Here is a 13,895-nt window from a genome sequence, read left to right as displayed (position 1 = left end):
TCCATATTATACTCAAGGGTTCTTAATGACATCTAGTCTCATGTTGGTAGGTTTGAGCTTTAGGGATTCATGGTATTGTTAAACAAGTAAGGTGTTGTTCCCATTGACATTGTTGGCATGATTGGTGTCGGTGTTAAAGTCACAGTTTTCCCAAAGAAATCAATGTCACAAGTGCAAGTGGTGCCAAAGCTCTCTGTGTTGCCTCCTTTGATCTCAAATGGTCGGTACACCATGGACTAATCCATCCTTTGTTGCCCGCTGGAACAAACCATAACTCAAGTGGTCAACCCGAGCATGCCACAAGGACGAAGGGGTTGTTGGAATTGGTGAGCTTACTAATTAGCTCTCTTTAAGCTCACTAATCACACTAACCAATAGATAGTGATAATTAGTGAAAATTAAGAGATTGTTTGTGATTTTTTTTAGCTTTTTTTGGTTGATTAGGATTCTATCTGATATTCCTAAGCTACCTATGTACACAAACTCGGGGGCTGCACTACTAAGAAACCCTATATATCACATGAGTTCAAGAAGTATTAAAAAAAAACTTTGTGAAATTTTCATTGACTAAAATGACCCCTTCTTCTTACAGGTTCTTTTTCCAAAATCGATTAAAAAAACCCCTCCTGTAAATGCATTTCTATAAATTTACCTTGAAATTTTAAATTTAAAAACCCCTTCATTTGAGCTCAATGCTATACGTACATATTTTTAGGTAAACCTCCCAAGTACACAAATTTAGACACAAATTTAGCAAAAAACATGATTGAAAGCTAAACATTAGCAAAAAACACTCTATGTTTGAGCAAAAACCCTCTTCTTTGAGCTCTCTAGTCACTCAAATCTCTAGGAATAGAAGCGAGTCATGAAAAATGTTCGCAAGTCGTGAGTAGTCGTTTTTTTACAACAGGCTATCTTAATTTTTCACTAGTCCTAAATATTGATCAATTTTACAATCTTTTGGAGACATTAAAGAGAACTGTTTTTATAACTTTTGCAACATAACAAAATGGAAAAAACAAGGTCAATGACAAGATCTAATATTCTTTAAAACTAGTAATAATTCACGCATGTCTATGTAATGTATAATACATTCTTTACTTAGAATTACAAAAATGTGCTTTTTCTTCTACAAGAATTTAACTAACTTTATCCCAATTATTGCACTTCATCTCAATCATTGAATTAGAGTATATATTTGATGTTAAGATAAGAAGATATATGGAGTCCATGGCCATAGAAGAGGCTTATTGAAAGAAACGATTTCTCTAGATTCAGATAGAAATCTAATGATCCAAACAATCAAATTTTAGATGGTAGTGCGTACTACAATTTATTAGTTTACTTTATTTTGAGCTAATAGTTCGATTTAGAGTTATAATCTTTGTAAAATTTTAGATGGTAGTGCGTACTACAATTTATTAGTTTACTTTATTTTGAGCTAATAGTTCGATTTAGAGTTATAATCTTTGCAAAAACACATTTTTTAGTTTGTAACATTTAGATTTTGAACCGTGAAAATGACAATAGTTGTTGTTTTGAAAAATTGATGGAAATTTGGATCCACTTTGTTGACAAAGTGGATTCTTGAATCTAAAAGACTGACGTTTCTATCGTAACAGTGAAATTTCCATCCGAAAAAGAGAAATTTTGGTCCATAGTGAACGAAAATTTCACTTTTATTGGACGAAAAATTTAGTCCGTCTCGACAGTAAAAAAATTCATCGATGGAAAAAATCCACTGATGGGAACAAAAAAGTCATCCACGTAAAAAAATCCATCGATGAAAATTTTAATCCATTAACGGGAATTTGGATTCTAGAATCCAAATTCTCATCGACGAAAATCTTTTCGTCGATGGAAAAAATTTTTGTTGATGAGAATCTGAATTCTAGAATCTCTCATCGACGAAATTTTTTTCCATAAAAAAATCCATCGACAAAAATTTTTGGATTCTAGAATCCAAATTCTTATCGAGACGAACGGAAAGTTTTTCCATCTGAAGCTAGAATCCAAAGACTCATAGATGGAATATTTTTCCATCGACGGAATTTTCGATGAAAAAAAATTTGTCGATGAGAATTTAGATTTCCTTGATGGAATTTTTTTCAGTCAATGATGGAATTTTTGACGAAAACAATTTCCGTCGATGAAAATTTCAATCCACCATCGACGTAAATTTGGAGTGGATTTTGGAATCCAAATTCTCATCGATAGAAAATTTTTTCATCAACAGAAAGAATTCCATCGACGGACTAAATATTTTGTCCAATAAAAGTGAAATTATTATAGACCAAAATTTCTTTTTTTTGGATAAAAATTTCACTATCACGATAGTCTATCACTTTACTTTATTTTGATCCAATAGTTCAATTTTAAGTTATAGTCTTTGTAAAAACAGAGTTTTTAGTTTTTTATAGTTAGATTTTGAGCCATGAAAATGACAATAGTTGTTGTTTTGAAAACGACAACGATGAAATTTTGGATTCCAGAATCCACTTTGTTGACAAAGTGGATTCTCGAATGTAAAATTATATCAATATTTCAAAATGACAACTATTGTCATTTTCATAGCTCAAAATCTAATTGTAATAAACTAAAAACTGTGTTTTTGCAAAGACTATAGCTCAAAATCGAACTATTAGATCAAAATAAAGTAGAGTAATAAATTATAGTACTCACTACCGTCTAAAATTTGATCATTTGGATCGTTGGATTTCTATCTAAATCTAGAGACATGTTTGCTTTCAATAAACCTCTTCTGTGGCCATGGACACCATATACCTACCTATCTTAATATCAATATATGCTTAAATTCAACCATTAGATCAACTTGTATACGAAGAAAATTTATTTTCTTAGACAATGCACTAGCCCCATGTAAGAGATTTTCATCAAGCTATATTGGGTCTCAAAGTAATGCCAATTTTACTACCTATTAGTTTGTAGATAACATGCTACATAAAACACGCAATCTAAAAACGTGTATTGGTACAAAACTTACCCATACTCAAGAGAAAGTATAATCTAGAGATGCTTAAACAAAGTAAAAAAGGAAAGAAAAGTGTGATTCGTCGATGTGTGGACATGCTTAATTTGTATGATATATAAATTCTTGTGTATATATTTGAGTTAAAAAATTCTAGACACTTTCACCAAAAAACAATTGATATTTTTAAGCAAAAGGTCCAATGACTCATCTAGTTGATTGGAAGAGTTTCTTCTCCTTTGTAATTCTTTTTTCAAATTGGACATTTTTGGGTTTAGAGTAAATGAAAGTAATGTTTTATGCATTTTTTTCCACAAAAGTAGTGGTTTTTTTAAAAATGTTTGACATGAAAGTATATCTTTTGTCTTCATAAATTTGAAAAAAGACACATTTCTTGGTTTTTTTCCCTAAAATGGAATTGAGTGAACGTTTCCACAATTTTGTTAACATTTTTCATGACTTGTTGTTTAGTTCTTTTTCTTAAACTCTTGCGAATTCTACTCCCAACCACAAGCTATGCACAAAATCAAAACAAAAAATACAAAAAAAATCAACAAAACAAATCAAACAAACAAAAACCGAACACCATAGTTACTTACTTGGCATAGCAATGGAGACTCCATCGATTTCAAACAAGGAAGGCTTCGACAAGTAGCGAATTAGCGCTCCCCACTGGTAGCGGCACCAAAGATGTTAAGCTCACCCTAACGTGTCGCGGGAAGTTATTGATCTGCCGAGCTTGAGCTATATGCTCAAGAGCTCCACCATAGCCGCTCATCCCACCGTTATCCTCCCGCACTCTGTTACATCGAGGCGGTTGCTAATCCAACGGGTGGTGCGACCTTTATCGCAAAGATCGTGTGGAATCTCCATGGGAAGACGATCATGGTGATAGCCTAATCACTCAAACAAGAGGGAAGCAAGAGAGAACAAGTGATTAGCACTAATTGCTCCCAAACCCTAAGCCTAAGCACACAACACATGCTAGATTAGAGTTGTAAGAGAGAGAGAGAGAGAGAGAGAGAGAGAGAGAGAGAGAGAGAGAGAGAGAGAGAGAGAACACTCCACTTCTATTGCATAAATGGGAGAATGAGCTTTAATAGTTCCAAGTCTTTGCCCACTAGGCCGCCTAGGAGCAAGTGCCCGAGGCACCCAAAACATAGTTACAGGGCTTTTCTTTATGGTTTGGCCAGCTAACCGAGATCCTCATCGTTGTCCTTTGATGCTCACCTAGGAGTGTCTTTAGGACATTTCCCTCATCAAATGATAGGATTTAGAATATAGTGCAGGTGCCCATTACATAAGTGCGGACATAGTTGTTTCATAGGAATGTGTTAACCATATGTGGTTAACAACAACCCCCTCTATCCATACGTAAATAATATAATTGCACATGCACACATAAAACACCCGTGCACACTCTCTAATGCATGTGCTATGATGAAGAATTTTTGCTAAGGTTTTTCACACACGTTTGGCTAAATACACGTGTGTGTCATGAAGTATCAATGTCGGTCATGCTTCCACTATTTGTATGCATCATTTATATTGACCTTGATGCGGATACTGTGTTTTCTTGGATCTCTGTGGGCTTCCATGGAGAAATATTTTTTCCCAGGTCTTCACATTGTCAGCATTGTTTTGTAGGTTTATTATCACATTGCTTTTGTAGGGTTCATGTGGGCATTATTCTTTATGGGTTTAGACTCTTGGGGGACTAAGCTTAGGTAGGAAAGTTAGAAGATTTTGGATTCCATGTAAATTTAAAGTGTAGAGGAGAAATATTTTTAAGGGAAAGCATGAATAGCATTTTTTAATAGCTTTTTTATATAAGCATTAGTGGCTTCTTTGTACATAGAGAAGAGAAGACAATAATGGAAGAGACAAAGAGATTATCAAGAAGAAAAAGTTCATGTGGTCCTATTGGCTAGTTGAAGTGCCTTAAAGTTGCCACACATTTGTGCGGGTTTGACTCTCCACTAGCGCTATGACCTTTAGTCTTTGGTGTGAGTGGTAGCCACACCTTGTGGTGTGGCCACCAACACCCATTCTCATTTGGTCGCCTATTAGTTGGTTGGTAGGCCGCTTGGCACTAAGGGCTTAGTCAGGCGCCCTAATTGGCATCTGCATGGCTTAGTCACCTAGCTGGCATCCACATGGCCATTTTGTTTCTATGTTAATATGTGTATATTTTTCCACCACAAATATATGTCTTTTTAAACGAAAAACATAAGTAGGCCATTGGCTTATGGGAAAGCAAAAAATATAGTGTAAGTTATTGACTTATTTTTGCAAGAATATGAGCTTTCGTAAAGATAGATCTTGGAATTCATAAAATTGAGCTTACTCAAAGATCTACGTATGTTTACACTCATAGCACATTGTCCAGGTGATGCTTTTATGTACACGAGAGGGTGGACTTGGCAATGATCTTTGTGCCCTCACTTTTTTTATGAACCCGCCATATAAAGCCTCTCACATACCTGGATTATGTGTGAGTGTAGCACTCTTTGGTATATGAATATGGCTAGAATCTTTTTCCCCACATATGATGATGACTTATGATGGTTCTTGTTGCAGATGTACAAAGTTATGATTCTACATAAGTGCGAGTGTAACACTGTTTGGCCAAAATCTTGTTCCCCACCTGATGATGATTTATGGTGGTTCTTCCGAATGTACAAAGTTTACGATTCTATAGAAGTTTTCAGTTGAAGCATTGGTGAGCCATTTTGACCTATATTTGTGAGAGAGGTTTACATCTTTGATTGGTATGTTAGTAGATGAGGTACACATTGGTAGTTGGAGGCATGTTTTATAATGTGTACCACAATTGCTAGGGACAAGAAAACTATTTGGGACATCTTGGTAAAAATTACAATTATATATGAGTTTCATGTTGTTGCTAATATTGTTGAGGAGGACATGTTAAAATGGTGGAGACAAGCAAATGTGACACAACCATCAATCAGATAGAATGAACAAGTTGAAATGATACAGCACTATATTATATTATTGAATCATGTGAAGTACAATAATGATAAATTCTAACTCTAATGTGGATGGCCTAATCCCCAAAACCCTATACTAATGCTAAGGAGATTAATGAGCTCAGATCTAACAATTCATACAGTGCAGTGAGTGTTAGGATTAGGCTACACACTCAGCAAGTGGCTTCTTGTTCACTTTCTTATTGGTCTTTGTTGAGCCACTTCTGATGGTAACCCGATCTTCACCTTTGCCAATATTCTTGGGTGGAGAGTTGTTTCTTTTTGGATGTGGCACATTCGGTAGCTAAGGTGTTGGACTACTTTGGATGTTTGGCCTTCTTGAGTTTGGCCTGCATCCGTGTGACTACATTCATCAGTGGGGAGACAGTGGACATCTTATCATGTTGAATGCTCAACACATTGAGGGATAGCATGCCTTTGACCATGGAGTTAGAAACTAATTTCCAAAGGAAAATCCTTGAAGTAATGGTTGATCCCATAGCCATGATGTTGTGGTGTCAATGGTGGCATGATTTTCTTTTGAGGGCATTCAACCACTCTATGGGGTCCATGGCAAAGGAAACACAAAAGTTATGGTCCCCCCTGTAGGTGCACCAATGGTGTGCACCATTGGTTTAGGTTCCATGTGAGGAACATGGAAAGGAGGATGATGTGTTATGGGTGCCTTAGGGGTGTCAGAGTGCATGGGCTCCATGGTCTTTGCAATGGACTAGGTTTTGATCTTTCCATCATCAATGGGGTTTTCTCTGAGAGGTAATGATTGGAATGGAAAGATGGGTGTTGTAGATGGTCATGGTGGCTCTATGTGAGTGGGAGATTGGGGGCAGTGCCACCATTAACGCATGGTGCCCGGGAGGAGATGAGGCCCGTAATATCATTGGCTCGATGGCCAATTGTGTGGAATAGCTTTCTCCCATATTATCATCAAGAAAGATGGCCTATTGGCAGTCTTGATCAAAGGATAAGGGGTCCTTCACACTACAAATGGTTGTGATGCTTTGGATTATGCAAACCCAAGAGGAAATGGTCCATTAATTGCTTGTTACTCAAATTTTCCTTTTTTTTGCAATGCGAATTGAGGTACCTTATGTGTGCTTGCAATGCGAATCGAGGTACCTAATGTGTGCATTGTAGTTGTGTAAGGTTTCCTTTGCATTTTGTTCCAAGTGGAGGAATTGGATAACGGGGCTCCATTTGGGCCATCCGCTTTGGTAGGTATGTCCGTACACTTAGAAAGGTATGGCCATATGCTTAGGTAGGTATGAAAACCCTCAAGCATGCAAACCTCCCTCTTACAACACAACCTCACACCTTATCAACACGAGCTACAAGGCAAGAAGAATGGACAAGAGAACTTTGACCCTTGCAACACACACACTCTCTCACACAAGAACCCTTAAGAGAGGACAAGGGTAGCAAGAGGAGACTTTACACAAAAGAGAGCTCACACTCTCACTCAAAGACAAGACACAAGAGTGGGTTCCAACTCTACATACTAAGAAGAGAACAAGGGTAACAAGAGGAGACTTTACACAAAAGCGATCTCACACTGTCACTCAAAGAATAGACACAATAGTGGATTCCAACTCTAGGATAGATAAGAATAAGCTCTCCCTCACCAATGTGCTTATTATATAGAAAAAACAAGGCTATCCATATGCCACATATCAAGAAAAGGAGAGTTAACCAATGAGGTGTGGATAAGCCCATTATACCCATTATCTAAGGCAAATACCTTAGGCTATGTGCACCAAATAAATAATACAATGTGTGTGTTGTAGCAGCGATATTTCACTGTTACGCAACGAAATATTACGCTCAGTAGCGACATTTCATTGCTATTTTCACTCCTCAGCAAACAAACGCTTTGCACAGCCAAAAAAGAGCTGGGGTAGACTAGGGAGTCTGCACACAGGATTCCCTAGTCTTCCCCAGCTCTTTAAAAAAAAATTAAAATAGAGTCACAGATTCAGATTGTGGAGAATACACAAATACAAATACAAGAAACACAAACACAAATACAAGAAACACATACATTGTGGAGAATGCAATTGAGCCCAAAAAGTTATTATATTTCAGAAATTGTTGGACCTTTGGCCATATATACATAAAGTTTTTACAAAAGAGGTATGAAGAGGTGGATGTCTAACTGGAATCCTCATCAGATTCCGAGTGATCTTCATCATCTAATTCCTCATCCTCTTCACTTGCTTCACGCTAATAATCTGGATCCTCCTCTTCTTCTTCCCCTTCATCCTGCATACATGCCATCAAGTGTAAGGTAAGGAAAGCATGGAAATACAATTAGACATAGAAAAGATAATGGTTTAGGCTACACATTACCTCATCATCTTGAGTCCCCAAAATGAACTCATCCAAGCGTACACCTCGCGTACGCATCAATGCCCACAATTGCGAACGGGGGGCTTTATACCCATAGTCATATTACTCCTTTGTTGGGTTACACCCAACAACCTCCCTCTACAAAAAACAATTAAGAAAATATACAATTATTTCAAGAAAACAATATAGTACAAAATGAAAAAAAAGGAGAGAAGAAATGATACTTAGGAAACGAGTAAGAAAGGAGGATTTCCTGTCGGAGCCGAAGTGTGAAGCCCCTCGCTTCCATAGTCGGGAAGAAGCACTAGCTGTCGCTTGTTGTTGAAAAGCACCAGAGTGCTTTCTCACGAAACTGCATGTGTGCCTCCACTCCTCGGCCGTCTCCACACGCTAGGCTTCTCCAAATTATTTTTTGCTGCTCTCTTGATATTTGGTCTCCTATTAGAGAGCAAAAGCTTGATGCACTGCTTCATCCGCTCCTCGGAGAAGCACAGACCCGCATGTGGTATGGGGAACTCTGACTTAAGAACATCAATAACATATTGCTTAGAAAAAGTTCATCTTGTGCTTTCCATTTTTGGAAGGAGTTCAAGAACTCCAAGTTCACAAGTACATGCATACGATTCATGACTTTCTTACCTCGTGCATCCATTCACAAGGGCATCATCTGCATCCACGTACGGTGTATGGTAGGAAGTGTGGATCAAATGATGGAATGGGTCTCTTGGGGGTTGGCTCATAATGTGTAGATGATGAGCCCCCTTATTGGGAAGACGCATCGAGAGACCTAGTGCTGCTTTTGCCAAAGAAAAAGCAATCGGCTCCCCCCCCCAGACTCGCTGCTACGTCACCATCGTGGTGGTGAAGAAGAACATGAGGAAGCGGGGGTGGCTCTAGTAGAGGAAGGTGGTGTAGGCTCATCACACCCATACCGTGATGGGCCTGCACCACTTGGCCCCGCTCCTATCAAAGGCGTGACAACCTGCCCTGACTAAGTAAGTGGGGTAGATTGCCCCCACGATGTCCTGGCCAAGTGGGGTAGTCTGCCCCCATGGCGTCGACTGGCTCGCCGACTGCAAGCTTGCCTACATATAAGCTTAAAATATAAGACAAATAGAATGCATAAAAGATTAACTTTGTGTATGTGAAAGGTTTGATGGAACCATACCTGTGTCTATGTAAATTGCAACCAAGCTTGCTGCCCATATCAATCATTTATAATGGATAGTAGATTGGCCACATCGAGATCTTGTGATGAGTGACGGGTCGATCGACATTGCTGCTACATACATGCATAGGCAACAAAACATGATTTCTCTAACCCAAGCCATACATAAAGCTTAGAAAAAGAATACAACATGTGATATTAGAACATTGTTAAGACCTCCTACAATACTGCTTAGACAAGTAGGGTGGATAGTGCCCCTTTCGGATGATAGCTTCTAAGGACTTTCCACACACTCCCCACTATAAAAGCCAAAGGCAACTCCTCTTTTTCAAGAGAAGGATAGTGAGAAGATCGAGGGCTCCCCCTCCACTATAACCACCTACTCGCAGATAACCACTCCTAACCTGAACATAAGCAGCGCTCTAGATGGCATATAACAATGCCCCATATGTCTATGCATAAGTCCATTTCCTAAACCTGGCACCCAAGGGTGCAATAAACATGAGGTTGAATGAATAAGGTCACTTACCCCCTCGCATATGTGAAACCAACGAAGAGAAAACAACAACACAAACTTAGACAATACAAGGTCCTGTGATATTAGGACATTGTTACGACCTCCTACAATACTTATTAGACAAGTAGGGTGGAAAGTGCCCCTTTCGGATGATAGCCTCTGAGGACTTTCCACACTCTCACCACTATTATATCCAAAGGCAACTCCTCTTTTGTAAGAGAAGGATAGTGAGAAGATCGAGGGTTCCCCCTCCACTATAACCACCTACTCGCGGGATAACCACTCCTAACCTGACATAAGCAGCATTCTAGATGGTATATAACAATGTCCCATGCATGCATAAGCCATATGTAAAGGCCATATGCATATGGCCTATGCATACATGCATAAGCCGTATGCATAGGCTATATGCATAAGCTGTATGCCGTATGCATAAGGCCTATGCATACGGCCTATGCATAAGCCGTATGCATATGGCATACGACCTATGCATAATAAGCCGTATGCATAGGCCGTATGATGGCGTATGCATAAGGCCTATGCATACAACCTATGCATAGGCCGTATGCATACGACATACGGTCTATGCATAAGCCCTATGCATAAGGCCTATGCATGCGGCCTATGCATAAGCTGTATGCATAAGCCGTATGTCGTATGCATAAGGCCTACATAAGCCGTATGTCGTATGCATAAGGCCTACATAAGCCGTATGTCATAAGGCCTATGCATACAGCCTATGCATAGGCTTATGCATAGGCCGAATGCATAGGGCCCATGCATAGGCCGTATGCATAAGGCCTATGCATAGGCATTATGTATAAGCTGTATGCATACGACGTACGGCCTTTGCATACGGCCTATGCATGTCCTATGCATAAGGCCTATGCATACAGCCTATGCATAGGCCGTATTCCGTATGCATAAGCCGTATGCATAGGCCGTATGTCGTATGCATAGGCTTATGCATAGGCCGTATGCATAAGCCATATGCCGAATGCATATGGTTTATGCATAAGGCCTATGTATACGGCCTATGCATATGGTCTCTCCATAATCCGTATGCATACGGTATACGCCTATACATAAGCCCTATGCATATGGCCTATGCATGTCGTATGCATAAGCCGTATGTCGTATGACGTATGCATACAGCTTATGCATAAGCCGTATGCCATATGCTCGTATGCCATATGCATAAGCCGTATATCGTATGCATACAGCCTATGTATAGGCCCTATGCATAAGCCACATGCATACGGCATACGGCCTATGCATAAGCTGTATGCATAGGCCGTATGGCGTATGCATACGGCCTATGCATACCCCTAAACCCTAAACCTAATCCCTGGCACACAAGGGTAAAAAAACCCAAATAGAAGAAGCATAAACAAAGAGGGCTTACCTCTACTAGCCGAATCCGTATGAAAGGGATGCGTGGCCTATGCCCTTGGAGGTTGTTTGCTTGAATAGACCTACAAAAGATTATCATATAAAATCAAAACATTAGTTCATTATGCATAATAGGGCTTATGCATAATAAGGCTATGCATAATCCCTATTGTATAAGCGGGCTAGCATAAGAGGCCTATTGCATAAGAGGGCTATGCATAGACTATGCATAAGCCTTGTGCATAAAGAGGGCTATGCATAAGCTCTATGCATAAAGAGGGCTATGCATAAGCCCTATGCATAAGCACTATGCATAAAGAGGGCTATGCATAAGCCCTTATGCATAAAGAGGGCTATGCATAGCCTAGCCCTAATGCATAGCCCTATGCATAAAGAGGGCTATGCATAGCCTAGCCCTAATGCATAGCCCTATGCATAAAGAGGTCTATGCATAAAGAGGGTCGTGCATAAACCCTAATCCCCATCACCCAAGGGTACAAAGACACAAAGACAAGAAGCACAAAGCACAAAGAAAGAGGGCTAACCGTATGAGAGGCTATGCCCAAAACCTTGCTCACTTGAATATGCTTACAAAAAAGAACCATAATAAATAAAACACCTTAGTCCTCATTAACACATTAGTAAGCAAGAAGAACAAGATAAAAAAGAGGTGAGTTCCCTAAACCCTACTGTTAATGCATAAGTGAATGCATTAGCTAGTTTATGTTAAGCCTAAACCTATACATAATGCATAGAATGCTTAATAGAAAGCTTTGATGGAGAGCTCTCCATCAAAGCTCTCTATTAAAGCTCTATGCATTAGGCTAGGGTTAGATGCATTAGGCTAGGGTTAGGAAAAGGGAGAGGAAATAGAGGGGAAGGGAGAAAAGGAGAGAGGGGAAGGGAGAGAAGCTTACCTTAACCCTATTTTTCCAAGCTTTCCATGAAAGCTTGGAAGAACACATAAAAGCATGAAACAGGAAAGAAAGCAAGAAGAGAGATTACCTTAGAGAGGGAGACTTGATTGATTGAAGAAGAGGCTTGAGGGATGAGTAGAGGTGGGAGGAAAAATCGCTCTACATGTGCAACAATAGGGAAGTAGGTAGGTATTGACACCCATCGGCGGCGATTTAGGCAGGCCCTCACAGTCTCGCAGGTCGCTGCTGCTGATTGAGCAGCGAAATTTTGCTACTAGGCAACATATTTGCGCTTGCTGTGAAGCAAAAAAACATTGCCGTGGTCGCTGTCTAGCACAGCAAAAACCTGGATAAATTTCTATTTGCAGTACTGGATGTTGTTGTGTGTTTTATATGAACCCTAAATCAGTTTTGGCCAGGTTAAAGATATTTGACAGTGATGATTAAGGGCCGAAAGATATCTAATAGTTTGGGCCAAATTAAAGATATCTGATAGAAGCGATGATCAAGGGTTGGAAGTTGGATCCGAGGCATGGTTGAGAGAAAAAATTTGATGTGTGTTTGATTGATGCAAAGGCCAGTATATACGACGATGTCGTATAACAATTGAGCATGTCTGAACATATGGTCTTCATGAGGCAATGGCACGACCAAGTGCGGATGATGACATATAGCAGAACCATAGGAGAGTTCTAGGTAACATGCCACACCATTCGGTGACATCGGGTAGAGTACGAAAGGTGGCAAGGCTTCATATGGAAAGCATGGCTGAGAATCATCTTCCCTACCAATGAATGAGGTTTCTCCACCATTGCCACATGAGGAGTAAGAGAATCTCATCATGGATGATATGGTGATGAATGACTTCTTTAAACAGGAGGTCATAGATGATAGTGAGCAAGCTCCAATGTCACAAGAGGAGGAAACCTTGCATAGAGAGGCAAGCACACCTTTGTATGAAGGATGTTCGTACTCCACATTCATACTCCACACTGCGAGAACACTTGGAGCTATTAAACTTGCAAACAACTTATGGATGGAGTCTGCCTCATTCTATTGAAAATATTTCATGTTCTATATACTCTCCTTGCTAAATATTTTGACATATGATTTCTTACCCTATGTTGTAGGCTTCTCAAGAAGATTCTTCCCCCTAAAAATCTATTACCAAACTCATGAGATGGGTGTCGTAAAATTTTCTCTATGCTAGGTATGGATTACACAAAAATACATGCATGTGTCCCAATGATTGCATGCTATTTAGAGGGGTTAATAAAGATGCAACATAATGTCTACGATGTAGGGAGGCCGCTATAGGGATGATTTACAAGGTGATAAAGTTTCCTGAAAGGTTTTGAGACACTTCCCTATCATTCCTCGCATTCAACACATGTTTAAATGTAAGGGGATTGCAGAACTCATGACGTGGCATGCTACTCATCGCTCGACCGATGGCATCATGAGGATCGTAGCTGATTCACCGGCATGACAACATGTGGAGCATCAATGACCAGAGTTTAAAGATGAGCCTCGTCACTTACGTCTTGGCTTGGGCATG

This window comes from Cibotium barometz, chromosome 28, assembly GCF_041138505.1.
Source record: "Cibotium barometz isolate CiBa-2024 chromosome 28, ASM4113850v1, whole genome shotgun sequence".
NCBI lineage: Eukaryota > Viridiplantae > Streptophyta > Polypodiopsida > Cyatheales > Cibotiaceae > Cibotium > Cibotium barometz.
Note: the sequence above shows the minus strand (reverse complement) of the source record.